Source organism: Canis lupus, chromosome 24 (genome assembly GCF_048164855.1).
Source record: "Canis lupus baileyi chromosome 24, mCanLup2.hap1, whole genome shotgun sequence".
Classification (NCBI taxonomy): Eukaryota; Metazoa; Chordata; class Mammalia; order Carnivora; family Canidae; genus Canis; species Canis lupus.
The window spans coordinates 15,918,287-15,939,154 of record NC_132861.1 but is presented as its reverse complement, the minus strand read 5'-3'; the positions used below and the strand labels follow the sequence as shown (position 1 = coordinate 15,939,154).

Here is a 20,868-nt window from a genome sequence, read left to right as displayed (position 1 = left end):
AGACTCTGAAAAATACCACTTAAAAAAAATTAAATTAAATTAAATTAAATAAATAAAAAAATAAAAACCTCTCTCCACATTGACATCTAGCCATTGATCTGCACGTTTGCTAACCGGTAGGGCAGATTTGTTCAGGCATCTGTGGATTTACACCTTGTCCTGCTTTTCATCCAGCCCACTGTTTTACACCCAGTTGGCCTCAGGAGGGTGGGACGATCCACTGCTAGCACTTTCACTGGGTTCTGGAAACTCCCTGCTCTTCGCCTTTCTCTAGTGTGCCACAAGCATAATACTGGCAGCAAAAGAAATTGGGTCAGTCCGAATTTTCTCACCGAGTCCCTGCTGACTCCTGGTGATCACAGCCTCCCCTTCTGAAATCATTCTGCTTGCGCTCCGTGCCAGAATCTGCACCCCCACCCCCACCCCTGCCTGTTTCTGAACACCAGCACACTGTTCACCCATTTGCAGCCTTCTGGTACTTCTCTGTTTTCCAGATTCCCCCAGAGATCACCTCAGTGGTGTAGTCACAGAATTAAATCACAACACCTCTTGGAACCTGATCCTCTTATGAATCTGGGTCAGCAGACACAAAGTCAGTGTCAGGTGCTGCCCATTGTTTTCAAGAAATGCGGGCTTCTGCTTCCCTACAACATTGATTGCACCGCAGGCATAAGGAAGGCACAGTCTACACCCTCAAACCACTTATAGTATAGTTCAAGGAGGAGGTGTGTATGCTAATGACAGTAACATGATCACTGCCTTTAGGGGATGAAAGTGAGGCATTACAAGGTTTATAAGACAAATTATTTCTACTTGGGCAGGAAAAAGTTTCTTGGAGGTAGTGGCATGTGGAGTAGATCCTAAGTAGCAGGTGAATGCTGGCAAGGATGCCAAGAAGTGGCTCTCACATTGCCTGTTCACAGACATTCTTGAAAACAGCCAGGTAGTAGTGTACCAGATTCCTTTAAGATGCTTATATCATTTGACCAAGTGCTTTCAATGTCCAAGGAATTAACCCAAACACAAAGTTATTCAAAATGTGATTGAAGTGATAGTGCCCTTTAATGGAACACTAGACAGCCATCAAAAGATTGAGAATGTCAACCTGATATCAGCTCAGGGACTGAAGAGGCCCTCCCCTTGTCTCACAGATATCTGATTACCATGCCCTGATTCTCCGCTCCACAGTTCATGACAATGCAATTCTTTCCCACTAATTATTTAGATTAACGAGAGCTTCCTTCCTTCCAAGGACTTTTTTTTCTGTCAACGCTCTGTCCAGGGCTGCCTAATTCAGCTTCCATTCTCCCCACAAGCATTCTGTGATTTGGATGATTTATTGTCGTTGTGAGGAGCCGTCAAGGGGGCTCAGATTAAGCAACCCAGCTCCCCCTCACTCTCACGGGCTTGCTCCCTCAGCTCCCTGGAGCAACTGACAAAGGATGCCCCCTGCTTCTCCCCAGAGCTTTCTTCTCAATAAAGGCACATTTTTCCCTAAAAGGAATTCTCATATCAGTTGCTAATAATATACATTTCCCCCTCACATTACTGTACGAGAATTTTTTATGACATGAGAAAATGCTTATGATAACACGAGCTAAGCAGGAAAAAAGCAAGATACAATCCTACAACGATTCCCAGTATAATCTCAACCATGTAAAACTATATGCATTAAGGAGCAGATTTAATCTAACAATAGCCGTGGCCACCTCTGGTAAGGGGGATCTGAGATTTTTGTTCTTCTATACCTACATTGCTATATTTTCCGAGTCTTTAAAGATAACGAAAATATTTGGAGCCCAAGTACTTCCAAATATCACCATTTGGAAAAATGAAGGCCAGGAAGTGAAGAAAAGCCAGGACAGGACAGGAAAGGCAGGCTACCACCCCTGCCCTGGCACAGCCGGTGCGCTCCTAAAGGATGCCCGGCCCTCCTTGCCCTTCAAAGATAACCACTTGCCTCCGAGTGAAAGCTTGATTAGTTATCTGACTTCTTCTCATCCTGTTGCCAGACTGCCTCTGTGACACCTGGCACTTAGGCAGGATTTCTGGGGGGAACAGAGCTTCCTCCCCACTGGACCAAAGGACACCTGTGGCTGTGATGCCCAGGATGCACCTGCCGGTTTCCTCCTGGTGGCACTCAGGTGGCAACTTCCCTCCTCGCTCGGACTTACATGGTCAGGGGTGCTGCTCGGCTTCCATTTTCCTGCAAGACTACGGGAGTTAACCTGGGCAAATTCTCTCTCTCCTCTTTTTTTTTTTTTTTTTTTTGCCTCTGCTAAACATTTAGCCTCTAACTAATCCACAACCATCACCCAGGATGTAAACAAGGAGGCTCTGTACAGCTCACCGGCCTGTTTCTGGAAGAAACATGAGGATCCATGAGCATAGGGAAGGGCCACTGGTATTTCCATCTGAAGTCATTTCTCTGAATTTTCACAGAACTACCTCACAGCCACACACAATCTCGCTGCCGGGGATGTCTGGGAAGCACAACAACTATTCACAGCTCGTCCTAGGATATAGACAGTGAGCTTGTGGGTGGGTGGTACTCCAATTCATTTCTCTCTTCTCTCCCTCCCTCCAACAACATGAAGCACTAGAAGAGAATGTTTTCCCCATTAATAATGTGCATGAAATTGCTTGTAGGTGGTGCGAGCAGACACTGTTCTTTTATGTCTTTAAATCATTACGAGAGGTGGGTTCTCTGCATAAGCTGAGAAGGATTTCTTCTTGCACCTGTGAAAATGATAGCACTCTGTCACCCCACTGTCACTCCACTCATTCATGTGTAACACATTGTGTTTACAGAGTTCGGCTCCTCTCACTTTGTACATAGATCTGATCTCCTGAGCTTGCCTCCGTTTCACCCCACTCCCCCTTGCAGGCAAGAAGTCAGGCAAGAAGTCTCTGTTCTTGTACAGACTGAGGGAAGTACTGGAAAAGAAAGGGACCGAGGGTCCACACGCAACCCCAGAAGGAAGAGGGAGGAAGGCCAGCACAACTGAGAGTCAGGAAGGGAACAAACATAAAAGAAGAGAGAGGGAGCAAGAGGAAGAACCCTCTGGTAGATTCCAAGCCATTTTAATTCTTCCCACCTCACACACTCCAGTTGGGAACCAGGTCCCAGCAGCCATATGGTTTGGGGAACACTACCTTTCTCTGTCAGCCATCCTGAAGCAGCCTCAACACTGCTAAAGAAGCAGTGTTCTTGGGGCTCAAATAGGAGCATCTAGACATCTAGTTTCCCTTTCTGACCAGATTAGGACCAAATCCCTTCCTCTATAGAAAGTCTGGAGGATTCTAAACAAGGGGGTGATGAGAACCAACATATTTTCAGAATACCTCCTGGCCAATAGGTAGAGGTTAAATTTGCAGGACAAGGAGGACATGGGGAAGCCAGTTAGGGGATCTTCGGCAATCCAAGTTTGGACTAAGGTGGAGGCAGCAGAGGCAGTGGGGGAGGCAACGTGTGCTGCAACATGTGCTAACCAATGCATTCTTAGCCCTCAATGTTAGTGACAATCCTCCTAAGTTAAACATTAACCATTGCAAAGCTGGAAGTGCCGTCTATGATAACCATTTCTACATTTAATCACTACTATTTCGTCAGTAATGTATTGAGCCCGGTAAAGGAAAATAAGACAAAAGGCCTATCTTTAAGCTGCTTGTAAAAGCTGGAATGGAAGGTTCTGCATCTGACCAGATGTGATGAGCGCCTTGAGAAGTACAACATAGAGGAATTCAGATCCTCCAACGGGGAGACATGATCACTGCCTGGGACAATCTAGGAGTGCTTCCATGGAGCAGGCCCAGATGTGTTGAATTGCGAAGGATGAGGGTCTTAGTGATTGTACGAGGGGAAGAAGCCTCTCTGGGCAGTGTTGGCAAATGGGATAGGAATAGCACAGGGACTGGAAGGTATTAAGTGTATTCAAAAGTCCTAAGCGGTGGTTTGGGCTGGAGGGTAAGATCCACACAAAGGATCATGTGTGACACATTTCTGGAAGAGAAAGTTTGAGGGTAGATTAAGATCAGTTTAAGGAAACTATAAAGACAAGTGAAAGAATTTACTCCCGGGCTGAAGGTTTTGAGCAGAAGAGTATTGCAGCTTGAGAGAGCTTACTGTTTTGTCCATCGCAGGTGGCTAAAGGAGGCAAAGTCAGGACTGGGAGGTCGGTCACAGATGGGTCTGACTCTAGACAGGAAAAGAAACTAGATTGGAGAAATACTTGGGTGTCGAGCTATGATTGTCATTATCTGGTTGAATATGAAGAAGAGAAGAAGAAAGAAAAGGGAACTAAAGCATGGTTTCGTGACCAGAAGGGGTGGGGCTGCCATTGGTTTCTAGCTAGCTGAATTTCGGGTGCACCTGGCACGCAAGGGTGGAGGTACTGCACAGGCAGATGGAGGTGCATAGCTAATGCCCAGGGACACCAGGGCTGGGGTCCCTCCCTGAGCCTCCTCCTTGGAGGTAAGACTCAAAGCAAAGGGGTACATGAAATTGCTGAGAAAGGATAATGTAGAAGCAAGGAGGAGGGACTGAGAAAGGCCGCAGGTAAGGAACAACAAGGAGAGCAGTTATCAAGATAGTTGGTTGACACTTTGCGCCCCTGACCTTTAACTTGCTTGGAACTTAATGCCACCCGGGCACATTGCTGGCTTGATAATGTCCCAGGTGACCTCTGGCTTGCTTGTCTGGGTAGTCTGTCTCTACTTCATTCGACACTATGATGCCCAAGGAATAGAATTTACTGTTGCTAAGAAAAGTCTTTGACAAAATTTCTGTTGTACGATTTGGTCTATGAGCTTGCTAAACCTCAAGTTTTCAAAATCAGATGATAACTCTGCAGTTTAAGGCTTCCAGAACTCTATAAATAGTATTTGTGTCTTCCAGGCTATCTCAAAGTCATTCAATGATATTCAAACTCTAGACTGGTGTACTTTCTGTTTTTTTTTTTTTTTTTTGATTTGTGATAGTGCATTGCCATTCATGAATACCACTTTTAGGATTGTATCATGCTGTATTTATGTATACCAAGATTTAAAAAATGGTACCCACCTGGTAAATAATCCAATCGTGTACACATTATGTACAAAATTAAGGACCTCAGCCATCATTTCCTGAGTTTGGATCTTCATTCACTTATGTTTTTATTTTATTTTATTTTATTTTCTAAAAGATTTTATTTATTTATTCATGAGACACACACACACACACACACACACACAGAGGCAGAGACACAGGCAGAGGGAGAAGCAGGCTCCATGCAGGGAGCCCAGCATGAGACTTGATCCCGGGTCTCCAGGATCAGGCCCTGGGCCAAAGGTGGCACTAAACTGCTGAGCCACCCGCGCTGCCCTTCGTTCACTTATGATGGGATTATGTCCCAATAAATTGAAAATGCATTTAATACACCTAACATATTGAGCATCATAGCTTAGCCTAGCCTATACAAAGGTGCTCAGTACATTTAGATCAGCTTCCAGTTGGGCAAAATCATCTAACACAAAGCCTATTTAATAATAAAGTATTGAAAATCTCATGTAATATATTGGCTTCTGTACTGAAAGTGTCAAATAGCGTGGTGGTCTGGGTTCAGAATGGTTGTCAGTGTATTGGTTGTTTAGTGATGATGTGACTGAACTAGGGGCTGCGGCTGCTGGCCAGCATCAGGAGAGAGGCTCTTGCTGCATTATCACTAGCCCTGGAAAAGATAAAAATTCAAAGTTTTCCTTCTACTAAGTGCATATCAATTTTATACCATGGTGAAGTAAAAAAATCCTAAATTGAACCATCCTAAGTGGGGACCTATGTGTAGAGGGTATGTTGGAGCCAGAGAGAAGGAACCACATCTTAGATGGTAAGTTTATGAACAGTTCAGGCTGCTGGGCAGAGCCAGCTTCTGGGCGTGTCCAGCTGCACAGGGCCCGTGCAGGGCTAATGTCCTGCTGCTGCGTCTTGAAACTGTTAACATTTTTTTTTTTGTTAACATTTTTTGAACAGGGAGCCTTGCATTTTTATTTTGCAGTGGGGCCCCACAGATTATGCGGCCAGTTCTGTTGCAGAGCTAAACACATGTCTCAGTAATAATGGAAAAGGTCAGTGGGGTCTTTGCTGGAAACAATGTTTGAAATGGCTCTTTAGGTCAAAGCAACGCAGGACTATAAGGCTGAGGCCCCATGGGCTTCCCACAGTGAGGTCAGCTTTGGGGCTCACCAGCCATGCTGGGAGCTCTACCTTTGAGGTCGGCGCCTGGCAACAGCTGCTCACCCTGAGTGGCTGAAGAATTTAGCTGCAAAAATCTAATTTGGGACTCCCTAATTAAGCTAATGAAGTCAGATCATTTTAATCTGTTCTTGGTCTAGCCCTATGTCTAATCCCAGAATAAATAGATAATTGTGACTTTGTGGCATATGTGCCCTATTTTATGATAGATGAGCCAAGCAACAACTTTCCATAATTTTTTTCTGAAAATTTTAGGAAAGGAACTGATTTTTCTTAGCCAAATTGAATGCTTCAGAGGAGACAAAACTGCAATGCCTTTAAAATAAATCAATCGTGCTCCCATTTTACAACCTTTTACTGACTACTATAAATAAGTGGTGTCCAAATTACCCCTTAGTCCTGAAAGATCCTATATGATCCTCAAATTTTTCTTGTTTTATGAATAATAAACGTTACCATATACAGATGTCTCCTGAGACTGGCTGAAGTTGGTGAACTGGGGACCAAACCATCTCTCTCATTTAGCCTCATAATCTATAAACTAGGGAAATACACTATTTCACCTATAAACTACATCAAATTATTTCCCGTAGATACATATATCTTCATAACAGTAGAAAAACCTTTAAAACCCAGAAACTGAAGGGATCATTCTGTTTAATCTGTCCATCTTCCACCAATCAAGATTGTTCTTTATGAAGTATTTCTACTGCTTTTTCAAATAACTGAAGTAAAGTCATTCTTCCCTTTTAGAGTTTATGGATTCATTTACTGAATCTTTTAAATATTAATCCAAATCTTAGGCTATTTTCAAGTATCATCTATTCCCCTCTTCAGAGGGCTTTTTGTTTCACCCACAGAATTTGACTTCTTCTAAACACATTAGAAAACACAGGCCCCATTTACAAATAGACTGGTTGGTTACCACTAACACTAATAATGATAGGGGATAATGTTAGATGCTTGCTCAGTGCATCAAGCCCTATGCCGAGTCCTTTATTTATTTATTTGTTTGTTTGTTTATTTTTTGGGGGGTACAGTATACTTTATTGATGGTACATGACAAGGTAGGGCTCCCCAAGCCCTTTCCCTTCCTTGGGGTCTGGGATGTAAATTGGAGCTCAGGAAATTCTCAGTGTGTTGGGAGATTAAGTTGGGGCAGGGACTCCCCAGCAGCTGAGGGCCTCTCTCTTCCTCTTGTTCTTGCTGGGGCTGGTGGTCCAGGAGGCTCTTACCCCTTGGAGGCCATGTGGACCATGAGGTCCACCACCCAGTTGCTGTAGCCGAATTCATTGTCATACCAGAAAATGAGCTTGAGAAAGTGGTCATTGAGGGCAATGCCCACCCAGGTGTGGAAGGTGGAAGAGTGGGTGTCACTGTTGAAGTCACAGGAGACAACCTGGTCCTCAATGTAGCCCAGGATGCCCTTGAGGGGGCCCTCTGATGCCTGCTTCACTACCTTCTTAATGTCATCATATTTGGCAGCTTTCTCCAGGCGGCAGGTCAGATCCACAACTGACACGTTGTGGGTGGGGACATGGAAGGCCATGCCAGTGAGCTCCCCATTCAGCTCAGGGATGACCTTGCCCATAGCCTTGGTGGCACCAATGGAAGCAGGGATGATGTTCTGGGCAGCCCCTTGGGCGTCACGCCACAGCTTCCCAGAGGGGCCGTCCACGGTCTTCTGGGTGGCAGTGATGGCATGGACGGTGGTCATGAGGCCCTCCACGATGCCGAAGTGGTCACGGATGACTTTGGCTAGAGGAGCCAAGCAGTTGGTGGTGCAGGAGGCATTGCTGACAATCTTGAGGGAGTGGTCATACTTCTCGTGGTTCACGCCCATCACAGACATGGGGGCATCAGCAGAAGGACAGAGATGATGACCCTTTTGGCCCCACCCTTCAAGTGAGCCCCAGCCTTCCCCATGGTGGTGAAGACTCCAGTGGACTCCACAACATACTCAGCACCAGCATCACCCCATTTGATGTTGGCGGGATCTGGCTCCTGGAAGATGGAGATGGCCTTCCCGTTGATGACAAGTTTCCGTTCTCAGCCTTGACCGTGCCGTGGAATTTGCCGTGGGTAGAATCATACTGGAACATGTACACCATGTAGTTGAGGTCAATGAAGGGGTCATTGATGGCGACAATATCCACTTTGCCAGAGTTAAAAACAGCCCTGGTGACCAGGCGCCCAATACGGCCAAATCCATTCACTCCGACCTTCACCATCGCGTCTCGGGGACACAGCTGGTCCTGCACCAGAAGTTGCGGCTGGCTGTCGGACGGGGAGGAGCAGAGAGCCGAGTCCTTTGTTTATATCATCACTTTTAATTCTCACAATCACAAGAGAGAGGGAGCCACTGTTGGACCTGAGGAAATTGAGGCACAGATTGGCCCTGCCTTTGTCCAGTGGGTCCAGCTGGCCAGTGCGGGAGGATCTGAGCCAGGGGGTTCCAGAGCTCGAGGCACCCCTCAGATTCTTTTACATAGGAAAGATCTCAGTCCTCTGGCTTCCAATTTACCCTCACTCAGTTATGTATTATATGCAAGGTTTCCATTTGAGAACACTGCTGAGCCAGCATGATGGTCAGAATATATGGAAATCTTCTAAATTTCCTTTACAGAGATAGCAACCAACCATCTCAGTTCTTCTGAGATTGAAATATGTGTGACTTTCAATTTGAAAATCAGGAAAATCCTTGCCATCCCAGGATGATGGGTCATTCCACTAATAGAAGAGTAAGTAGTATCATGTGTATTTTGAAACAAAAATATATGCACCCCTGTGTGTGCATCCTATGTGAACACACTTGTGTACACCCCAAGACCACAGAGGCTGAGTGAACCACTTCAGTAAGCAGTATGCTCAAGTCTCACATCTTGAACATTGTGAGTCCCTAAGGACCCTAAAGTGAATATGGTCAGACTCAGGGAAAGACAAGCTCAAGGGAGGACCTTCCAGAAGCCCTGTGGATGGGAGTAAGAGGAAAATATGGAGGTGCCTGCATGGGCAGGAGTGCTCTGGGAGGAGCAGGATTGCCCCAGGAGCACCATTTACCTTTTTCTGTCTCTGGACTCACCTCTACCAGCCCCTAATTCTCCCCAGTGACACTTGACTCTTTCAATAGCAGGCAGCAGGGACCAGCGCTCTGCTTGGCCACTCCAGTGCCCTTTCTGCTCCCCATTCTCCTGCTGATGACCGCAGCAGCATTGTTCTTGCAGTCTTGGCCTATCTCCCCACACTCTGCTATCTCATGTTGGGGCAGCTGGACATTTTCAATAGGGCGACATGCTGGAGGGAGTACATTTTCTTCCAAGACAGAGGCTGCTGTCTCTCTCCAAAAAAACCTTTAAGCATTTAGGTGGAAACCAATACGGTGGAGGGTTTTCATGAGGACCTATGAAGGAATCCTGGGGAACTAGAAAAAAGAGAAAGACACAGACTTTTTTCTTTTTCTTTTCTTTTTGATATTTGTTGCTGAATAGCTCCTTGTTTACAATCCTTTGGGCATGCATTCAGTTCCTATGACAATGCCTATGGCGGAGCCAAAATGTGAAATCAGACTTATTGTCAACCACAGATGTGCTGCCAGAGTCTGGGTGGGGCCACGCAATGAAGGAATATGGCATCAGCTGAGCATGCAACAGTGGCACGCTCTGTGCTGTTTGCTATAGTCCAAATGGGGAGCTTTTCACTCAAGGTTTGAAAATCCTCAATAGAGAAGATTCTAGGGAGAGGAGAAGGCAGTTAAATTTGGGTCGCTGAACTTAGTCCAATTTCAGAAAGAAACCACACTTTACTGCTGTTGAGTCATTTGCTGAGCTAAGGATGTGTACTTGAGGTTGACACATAGCACTGTCCTCCAGGAGACAACAGATGCCCAAATCATATTAATACTTAAGCCAATTTAAGATTGATATTAGCTCGGTTCAAGTGTGTCATTAGACTAATGTTTTTTAGTCTTTACTTCTATTTTAACTTTGAGGTTGAAATGGGAGCAGTTGAAAACAAGCATGATATTAATTTCCCTATAATCTCTTAGTAGGAATATGACATCAGTATCATCACTTGCATTGAAGGAGTATTTGGCTCAATAAGAATTGAGTGTCAGGTACTACATTAATCCTGTGGAAGGGTGAATCTCCCAGTAAAATAATCACCCCATTTAATTTTTACTCCCCAATCATCTGTGTTCATGGCTGGGCTGCAAATTTCATAAGAATAGGGGCCACGTCTGTCTGTATCTCTCATGCTTCCCACAATGCCCCAAGAGCATATAGTAGCCACTCAATAAATATTAATCAAATGAACGAACATAGTTCAAATGAGGCAGGATCTCCACCCTTAAATTGTGGTAAAGGAAACAAACATAAAACTGACTGAGTTGGCCAGGTGCCCCAGTCTTTTATTAACTAGAATCTGAAAGGATTTTTAATGCTATGAAGAGGAGGGAGAGACAGAGGAGGAGATAAAGGGTGAGACTAAGGAGGAGAGAGGGGAGAACTGTGAGTGGGAAGAGAAGAGGAAGAGAATTTGAGAGGAACAATGAATATAGGGAAATGGCAACTGATCAGAAGGAAAGTGTGGAACAAATGGAAGAGCACCAGATTGGCATTTTAGTGGGGTACCAGAGCAGCAGAATGTGGCACAATTATTTGAGTTCCAAGGTTGGAGGTGTTTGACCATCCATGGGTGTTGGGAAGGACACTGGCTTCCACTGCTGGGTGCCAGAGCTGAGGAGAAGCTCCTACTGACGTAGACACATGGACACAATTCAGGTAGAGTCGTGATGGCTATTCTCCTTCCTATGTCCTTCCCCCAAACACCTGCCCTGAGGCAGAGCCATAGCAGACCTGTGTAATAGGTGCTGTGTGGGGCTGCTGGAGGGCAGGCTGGGCACTGATGGGCTGGGTCCTGGAAGAAGACAGATTCAGATCGTCAGTCATGGAAAAGACCCATCAAGAGTTCCCTTTTCCCCTCCAGCCTGGCCCTGCTTTTTTTTTTTTAATTGGAGTTCAATTTGCCAACATATAGCATAACACCCAGTGCTCATTCCGCCAAGTACCCCCCTCAGTGCTCATCACCCAGTCACCCCAACCCCCCGCCCACTTTCCCTTCCACCACCCCTTGTTCATTTCCCAGAGTTAGGTGTCTCTCATGTTTTGTCACCCTCACTGATATTTTCACTCATTTTCTCCCCTTTCCCTTTATTCCGTTTCACTAATTTTTATATTCCCCAAATGAATGAGACCATATAATGTTTGTCCTTCTCCGATTGACTTATTTCACTCAGCACAATACCTTCCAGGTCCCTCCACGTCGAAGCAAATGGTGGGTATTTGTCATTTCTAATGGCTGAGGAATATTCCATTGTATACCTAGACCACATCTTCTTTATCCATTCATCTTTCGATGGACACCGAGGCACCTTCCACAGTTTGGCTATCGTGGCCATTGCTGCTATAAACATCGGGGTGCAGGTGTCCCGGCGTTTCATTGCATCTGTATCTTTGGGGTAAATCCCCAACAGTGCAATTGCTGGGTCGTAGGGCAGGTCTATTTTTAACTCTTTGAGGAACCTCCACACAGTTCTCCAGAGTGGCTGCACCAGTTCACATTCCCACCAACAGTGTAAGAGGGTTCCCTTTTCTCCGCATCCTCTCCAACATTTGTGGTTTCCTGCCTCGTTAATGTTCCCCATTCTCACTGGTGTGAGGTGGTATCTCACTCATTGTGGTTTTGATTTGTATTTCCCTGATGGCCAGTGATGCGGAGCATTTTCTCATGTGCTTGTTGCTGGCCCTGCTTTATCTTCTAGAGCTGCTTCCAGGGCTCTCTTTCTATAGGCGAGAAGCTCCAGCACCTGGAAGGGGCTTTCCATCACGGCTTCTGGGCATTTTTTATTCCGGATTACAGAGACAGGTGTAGCTTTCCATTGTAGGCAGCTAATAACTTCACTTGCTTCTCACTTGCCTTGATCTCTCTGGATTTAACTCCTTAGGACTGTCAGGAGGTAGTCAGGAAGCCCCAGGTCCCCTGGGAATGTACACCATTGACCTCAGTTTGTTTGCTTCCTCGGTTCTTTATACTTGGGCTCCTGGTTCCCGAAATCATCCCACCAGGAGCATGAAATGCCTTTAGGACATCTCCGTGCTCTCTCGCTATCCTATCAGAATTCCTGCTACCCCTGTGGAGCTTGGGGGCCTGGGCGCTCATGTCAGCATCACCAGGGCCATTTCTCCTGCGTGACAAACAGCCTTCCTTTAGCAGCTCTGAAAGCTACAACTTCAGGGGTGTTTCTCTAAGTCACAAATCAGAAAATGATTAGCCCCAGGTGTCACAGCTGGTGATGGCCAAGCTGAGGTTCTCCCTGGCGTCCGGAATGTCAGCGCTACCCACTCAGTGGTTGCTCCAATGATCAGACCCTTGCCAAGCCTTTGCATATGTCTAACAAGTAGGTCGTGAGTGAATCATTTTTCTACATGAAATCTTTAATTTCCTTTTTTATGAGGGCTGGATATTTCCTGAATAAAACTCTTTAATCTGGCCTCTGGCCGCTTTCTGTTCCTAGTGTGTTTCGATGATCTGTTGGTGCATGACAAATTGCCCCAAAGCATGGGGGCTGAAGACAACATTTTATTTCTCATGATTCCATGGTCTGACTGGCAGTTCTTCTCACTGCAGATCTCACTTCTCACTTATGTGTCCGTGTGGTGCACGGGCTGGCCTGGGAGGCCCAACAAGGTCTGTCGCATGATGGAGGGCTGGCACCAAGTGTCTGTTAGTGCCTCAGTTCACAGCCCCCCCAAGCCCGCCCTCCACACACGTGCTGTCTCCTGTTCCGGGGTCATCCCATGTGGCCTCTCTCCAGCAGGCCAGCTTGGGCTTCCTCACAGCATGGTGGCTGGGTTCCAAGAGCACAAATGTGAGGCTCTTGGGTTCCCCAAGAAGGGACATGGTGACACATCAGCTGCGTTCCATCAGCCAAGTGAGTTTTAAGGCCAGCAGAGACTCGTGAGCAAGGACTGTCGCCTCTACCCCCAGGCAAGCACAGTGTCAAAGAGGCGGTGGCCCTCTTTAACTGCCCAGCGTGTCACAGTCCTGTCCTCACACTTGCAACCCAGGGGGAAGGACAAACAAGTGATTGTCACTCCAGCACTGCATATGTCCTTGTCAGACACCCCACCTGGCCGCACGAGTGCTCCAGGTGGTGACAGCTGTTAAGAACCCTGAGGGAAGCTCATGAAACAGGCCCTTGCAGATCCCAGCACCTCAGTTACTAGTGAACTCCTCACCTCCTCCCTCACCTCCTCCCTCACCTCCTCCCTCACCTGCTTCTCAGGTGAGTAACGGTTCCACCTGTTGTCGTCTCCTGCTCAACATGTCTTCAGGCTAGGAGCCACTGACTTGGCATTTGTTACAGGTGTTCTAGCTGGCAGTACAGCCAACCTCTGTTGTGAAGATGATCCCTGCCTTCTCTCATTCTAGGTAAGGCCTGTGGTGGTGAATTTTATGTATCAGCTTATCTGGGCCATGGTACCCCAATATTCGATCAAACACCAGCCTGGATATTTCTGTGAAGACATATTTTAAATGAGATAAACATTTTAAATCAATAAGCTTTGAGTAAAGTGGAATACCCTCTGTAACATGGTGGGCCTCGTGCAGTCAGTTGAAGGAGCTAATAGAGGATCACTGAAGAAGACTGAATTCTGCCTGGTTTGCCTTCAGATTGAAGCTACAACTTCAACTCAAGCTCTTAGATCAAATGTTGGTGCTTTCTGGACTGGCAGGTATTCAAAGCTGATTTTGAGGGGTGCAGGGATAAACTTTATGTTAATTTTTAGACACTCTTCTTTGTTGGGGCTCTTTCACCCACAGGCCCCTTAGTGTGGGCAATGCCACCTCAGGCTGGCCACTTATCTCCCCCAGCCCCACAGATTCCGACCTCCCAGCAGTGCAACCCCCATGCACACATGCAGACTCTTGCTGCCCCAATGTTTTTGCCTGTGGCTTACTCAGATGAAGTCCTCTTTAAGATGGCTCCAGTCCAGTTCTTTATTCTGTGTAGATCACATCCCATTCTAGCCTGGTGCCCTAGCAACAAGATAGAGGGTGTTCCTTAACTTTGCGGTCCCTTTATTTGTTTCTTTCCCAAATTCTCTCAAGAGAGGCAAGTAGGTACTTTTGACTGAGGTGGTAATCTGGGGATGGGGTGGGGACAACAATGGATGGTGACATTTCTTGGGGCAAGGGCTACTGTTATTTCTTGGCTAACAATGATCAAAAAGGAACCTGTTCCATCTTTTCCTATCATTCTTCCTCTCTGCCATGTATGCAACAAGCTTCTCCTGACCAAATCCACCACTGTGGGCCTCTCCCAGAAGGTCCTAAGGTATGTTGGTGCCTAATATACCAGTCAAAGACCTTTTGGCAGCAAGTAACAAAATATCTAAGAGTGGCTTGAGCAATAAGGGTTTATTATTATGTATAATAAGTATAGAGGTAGAAAGTTCCATGTTGACCTGGTGGTTTGATTATATTAGGGCTCTAGGTCAACTTCTCTGCATTCTCTTGATATCTTTCTTGTGAGCTTCTTGTTCACAAGATGGGTGCCGCAGTTCCATACATCACATCATCCACCATAACAAACAAAGACAGGAAGGGAAGGATAAACTCACTTCATGTACTTCTCTTCTGAATGGAAACTGTTGCCCCAAATTCTCCAACAGGCTTTCCTTTACTCATTGGCCAGAGTAGGATCACATGCCCTCATTCATCCATTGCCCAGACCCAATCACTAACAAAAGGAATAGGGTTAGTCATAGACTTGTCGTGATTCATCCTCTGGAGCTGGTTCCCTCTTCCTCCAGTCAGCCAATCCTAGAACACAACTGAGACTTCATTAGCAGGGGAAAGAAATGACTGGGTGTTGGTAGACCAGCATAGTGTCACTACAGGCACCAAAGACGAATGCCACCTCCTTCTGCTTCATGACTCTGCCTGGGGGACAAATCATGAGACAGCAGATATCAGTCCTTCTTAGAAACAAAACAATCACATGTATGAGTGAGTGTTCTGCAGTTCAAATAGGCTGGTTCCTACATGCAGTGTGCCTCTGAAGTCCCTGAATCGGAGAGCGGGAGCCACTGCAGGTGCCACACCAAGACGCATGCCCTGGGCTGCAGGGTCGGCCACCTCACCTCGGGGTCCATCCTCCCAGGTGCCCTCCCAGGTGCCTCCCCTGGGCAGCGCTGCCAGCCCCCCCTTGACTCTCTCTTCCACTTTCTGGGGTGGGTGCTGCTGAGGACTCGGCGCTGCGATGTAGTAACAGAAACAGGTGCTGTTTAGCGTAAGCCCAGGAGAGAGGGGGAAGCAGGAGGGCTGGGCCACGCTGGGAAAACCAGCCAGAAGCACCGTGAGGGGTGTCGGAGTTCTAATCTTTTTTGTTTTTTTTTTTAAGATTTTATTTATTTATTCATGAGAGATACACAGAGAGAGAGAGAGAGAGAGAGAGGCAGAGACACAGACAGAGGGAGAGGGAGAAGCAGGCTCCATGCAGGGAGCCCGAGGTGGGACTCGAACCAGGGTCTCCAGGATCATGCCCTGGGCTGAAGGCAGGAGCAGAACCGCTGAGCCACCCGGCTGCCCATGGGTGTCGGAGTTCTGACAGCATGTGGCAGGGGCTGCCCAGCCCGGGGACACCTTACAGCCTGTAGCCGGTTAAGTAGATGGAGGCCGGCAGGAGAAGGAGGTGGAGAGCTGGGGCGGGCGGCGTGCTGGGAGAGCTGCAGACCTTACCTCTAGTTCTCTTTCCTGCTGCCTCCTGATGAACACTCTGGCAGGCTAGCGTGTGCCTGGTTTTAATTAGTTTGAATATCCGTGCTCTGGGTTTGGGGGTTAATTTAATTTTCACCACTGTCATAGATTAATCCAATTCCCCTCTTGGGAAGTTTGAATGGGAACACAGGGATGGAGTTAACAGATGAAAGAGGACGCAAAGTGCAGGACAGAAGGCAGGCCGCAGAGACCATCAGAGGGCCGGGAGCCTGCCAAAACAGGGCGGGGAGGGAGCAGTGGCCAAAAGAATCGCTGGAAGAAGTTGTTCTGTGATGGAGATGAGCCTGCTAGCATCAGAAACTGGGAACTGATCACCTGGGTGCCGGGGCAGGGGAATCCAAGCTCAGGATGCTCCCACTGGCAGGGCGGGCTATCCTGTTTCCAGAGCTGTTTTTTCCAAAGAATGAGGAAGTCCACCTCCCACCCTGTCCTCTGAATCCCCTGCCATGGGACACACACCTCCTTTATTTCCTCACACCTCCCCTCCATAAGCCCTCCTTACACAAAGTAACCAGATGAGGACCTTTTTATAGCACTGAAAGAGCTCATTAGGATCATTGTTTAGTACTTGACTATTCTCTAACCTTCTTCAATTATTGCTTCTTAATTTTGACCCCAAATCAATAAGAACATTTTTCTTTTTTTTTTTAATTTTATTTATTTATTTATTCATGAAAGAGAGAGAGATAATCTGTCCAATTATCTGAATGACACATGGGGGAAAAAAATACCCAACAACTCACAAAATCACAGTTGCTTTAATCCTAGGCTCCATGCAGGGAGCCTAACGTGGGACTCGATCCTGGCACCCCAGGATCATGCCCTGAACTGAAGGCAGGCACTACACTGCTGAGCCACCCAGGGATCCCCAAGAACATTTTTCTGATGGTGAGCTATGTCCCAGGTCTCTGCACATGAATGCCATGAGTGAGGGCTCTGGTACAGATGGTGTGTGCCTGTGTCGCCAAAGTATAGACTCATTCATTCATTCAACATATATATTTAATCTCACTAGGTGCCAGGTTATGCAGTTTCAGGATGAGCAACATGGCATGAATGTGTCACAGTTCTATCTGGAATATTTTATACCTTAGGAAATAGTATAGAAAAACTGAAACCAAAAACAAGTGAATTATAGAGGAAGAAAGGTAACGAAAATGTTCGCTTGCCTTATGGAAGAAGAAAGGACCACAAGGCCCTTCTGAATGGAGACGACTTCCTGGTGGGGGTGGCAGAGAAATGCAGGGATGACCCAGGGATGACCCAGGGATGCACCTTGGGTCTTTGCCGGGCAGATGACAGCACCCGTCTTCAGTGCCACTAGGTCTTCTCCAGACAGGCAGCCTGGCCCCAGGACCACCCAAAACTCTCCTGCCAGCACCCCTAGTGGAGAGCCACCCCTCAGCCCCAGGGCTGCCAGCACATGGAAGCCAACCCGAACCAAGCTCTGTGTGCTCCTCTCAGGGGTGTTGAAAGCCCCAGGCAGCCGGGACAAAGCCTACATTCTGGACATTGGTGGCTGTGTGTTGCCTTTTAAATTTGAAAAATAATAAAGGTGTGTGAGGCCAAGTGTGACTATAACAGGGTCATAAATGATTAATCCAAAAGAGCCATGTAGATGTGAGGGATTTTGTGTGCCAGGGTTTCAGATGCATTCCAAGGAAGGGAAATGTGACTTCTAGAAAGGTGCCAGGACTTTTTAGAATGAATGATTGTGCCGAAGCATTTGCTGGTTATATTTTGAATAATCAAGAAGGATCTGCTGCTGCTAATTGGCTAGCTGATTCATGGCCAAAATCAAAGACTGGATGGTGGGTTCAGGGGGACATCACTTATTTTTTGGGGGAAGTGGCATCATTTGGAATCTAATTGATGCATGAGTTCCATCAGAATCCTTCAACCCTGTTGTGAGAGATATGCTTTTAGCACACTTTCAAAAGGAGGGATGATGTTTCCTACTTTATGCCCTATCTTTTGGACATTACACTCCAAGAATTATTATGTGCCATATTTACTATTTTTATATCACCACTGGACTGTTACACACTGCATGGGAGCCACCCAAAGACAGTGGCGACTGTTATCATCTGTGCAACACCTTTTTCCACACCTCCCTCAACAGCCCATTCTTGGTACAAGTGAGAAGAATTATACCCAGATCGAAATCCCTCATGAAGAAATGTGGATCCAGGATGGAAAACTCCTGACAGGAAACAAAGCCTTTAACTTCAGACTCACGAGCCTTTGAAGAAATCATCCTAATCATCTGGGGGGGAAAATAGAGCACAAAAATAAGGCATTTAGATAAAGACTTTATGAAGAGTTTTGACTCTCCACAATGACAAAATTCTCCTCACCACTCTGGCTGAGTTCACCTGGCCTCAGCTCTGCTTCATTTCCTTCCAGAATGTACTATGCACTTGGAGAGGGATGTTCCATGAGGGGAAGTTGGCCTATAAGTTTCCCTTATAGTTTGTATGTTGACACCCCGGACATTTCTGTCAAGCAGAAACAGCCATTGGTCTGCAAGGACAAAAGTCACCACTGGTCTCTCCGGAAACTCTACTTGGTACCCAGCCCCCCGACACATCCCAAATAGGAAACAGAGGGTGTCCAATTATCTGAATGACACATGGGGAAAAAAAATACCCAACAACTCACAAAATCACTGTTGCTTTAAAAAGAGCTCTTATATCTCACCAAGTAGCAACTGTCATTATGTCATTACCCGCAGGAGGGGCTCAGTAAGTTCTGTCGAATGGACGACTCAGGGTTCCTCACAGATGACTGTCCCGGCCCCATTAGCTGTGCCCGGGCCCCTCTAGGTGAGATCACCTGTACCGGGGGCTGGTGGTGCTACAGGACGGGCGGGCTTCCAAAGCCAGAAGGGGTGACAGTAGCTCCACACAGCCCCACAGGCGGCTCCTCTTCAGAATGGTGAGATTCTGAAAATGAAGCCCTCCCCGCCCCATTACAACCTTCCAGTCATTTCCCAGTTTTCTTAGGACGACCAAGTCTGAAATCCTTAACCTAGCCCACAAGTCCCTGCTGACACAGCCCCTGGTTTTCTATCCTACCCAACTTCCTGCCACTGTCCCCTTGTCCAAGGCTCCAGCCACCTGGCCCCAAGTGCTCACCCGCCCCTACCTCAGTCTCCCCATACTCCAGCTCCTTCCACCCCACCCCCCACTTCCTGCTCCAGGTGAGTTTGGGGCTCAGCTCGTTAACCCCCAAACCTCCTAGAGAAGGTCCCTTGCTAAAACCCTCATGCACCCTGTACCTTCACAGCATGTCCCTCTGCTGGAAACATGTGCTCATTGATATAATGGTCTCTCCTTTTATTTTTTTTTTAAGATTTTTTTTTATTTATTCATGAGAGACACAGAGAAGGAAGCAGAGACACAGGCAGAGGGAGAAGCAGGCTCCAAGCAGGGAGCCTGACGTGGGGCTCCATCTGGGGACTCTAGGATCATGCCCTGAGCCAAAGGCAGCTCAACCGCTGAGCCACCCAGACGTCCCAGTCCCTCTTTAGACTAAGTTTTGTGAGGCATGACCTCATCTTTCTCGCTCATCTTCACCCCCAGTAACCAGCACACTAGCTGGCGCCAGCAGGCTCACAAGGAATGGGGTTGGGTGGGTGGGGGGAGGCCGGAAGCTCCCTCTCTCCTACCCACTGACTTACAGACATAAGGACGGGCCAGGAACAAGCTGATGTCTTCAGCAGGTGACTCATTTCATACTCTACAAGGAAATAGTCATTTTAAGAATTTTTCTCATAAAACTATTGGTTTGACCATATTAATTACATTTTAATATTAGTCCATGTCATTAAAGATGAATATTCTCAAAGGCTCTCCACCAGAAAAATGCCCTGATGTGGAGAGCAGTGTGAAGCCTCTTAAAGAAGCCATTTCTAGAAAATAAATTCTTTCCACATACTGAGCATAATGATGTAGATTCTCTGACAAGAGAATCAACACGAGGTCTGTTGGAACCTGTTTTCTCCTAGATTTACATCCAGAGGCTACCTTACCCCCATGGGACCGGCGGAGGCATGTTCCAGATCTCCTGCTTCTGTGTCACAGATGAGAGCTAAAAAAGATTTTTTTTTTAAATTCATTAGAGACAGAGAGAGAGAGAGAGACACACAGGCAGAGGGAGAAGCAGACTCCCTGAGGGGAGCCTCATGTGGGACTAGATCTCGGGACCCAAGGATCACAACCTGAGCTGAAGGCAGACACTCAGCTGCCAAGCCACCCAGGCACCCCAGATGAGGGCTATAAAAGTGGGCGCTACTACTCTCCCTGCTGGCCTCACCACATGCCGGGCACCCCCAGAGGCAGGACTCACAGTGAAAGGGCAAGTACCACCTTTCCCCGCTTTGCTGACCGGTGACCTCAGGAAGGGACCTTGCCCCCTGCACCCCCACTTTCTCCTTCATAGAGTGAAGACTGTACAACTACCTCCCTCACCAGGTTGTAAGGACCAAAGGACAGGATTCATGTCAAATGTTTAGCCTGTGGGAAAGCTCTCGGTCGGGGTTACCTGGTGTTACTGTTCAGCAAACCACCTCACCACATCCTCACAGCAAACGCAGGGCAGATGTGTGTGTGGCGTGCACACGTGTATTTATTCATTACATCCCCATCGTCCAAGGAGGAAACTGAGGTTTGGGAGTGGGGGTAAAAAATCACCTTTCAGGAAGCCAGCCTGACCACAGCAGATTGTGGGGCTAACACTGGGATGCTCACAGAGATCGATCAGTCCGCTAAGCCCCATCCTACATCACTGCCCTG

The 20,868-nt window shown here is 47.1% G+C and overlaps 1 long non-coding RNA gene across 1 annotated transcript; it reads right to left on the bottom strand.

The window, feature by feature from the left end:
- Positions 1-10,625: 10,625 nt before the first annotated feature.
- On the bottom strand, positions 10,626-15,613 carry LOC140616428 (uncharacterized). Its single transcript, XR_012016918.1, has 3 exons — positions 14,251-15,613; positions 13,564-13,806; positions 10,626-11,146 (listed from the first exon to the last, which is right to left on the bottom strand). It is a non-coding gene; the product is annotated as an uncharacterized lncRNA (long non-coding RNA).
- Between the last annotated feature and the right edge of the window lie 5,255 nt (positions 15,614-20,868).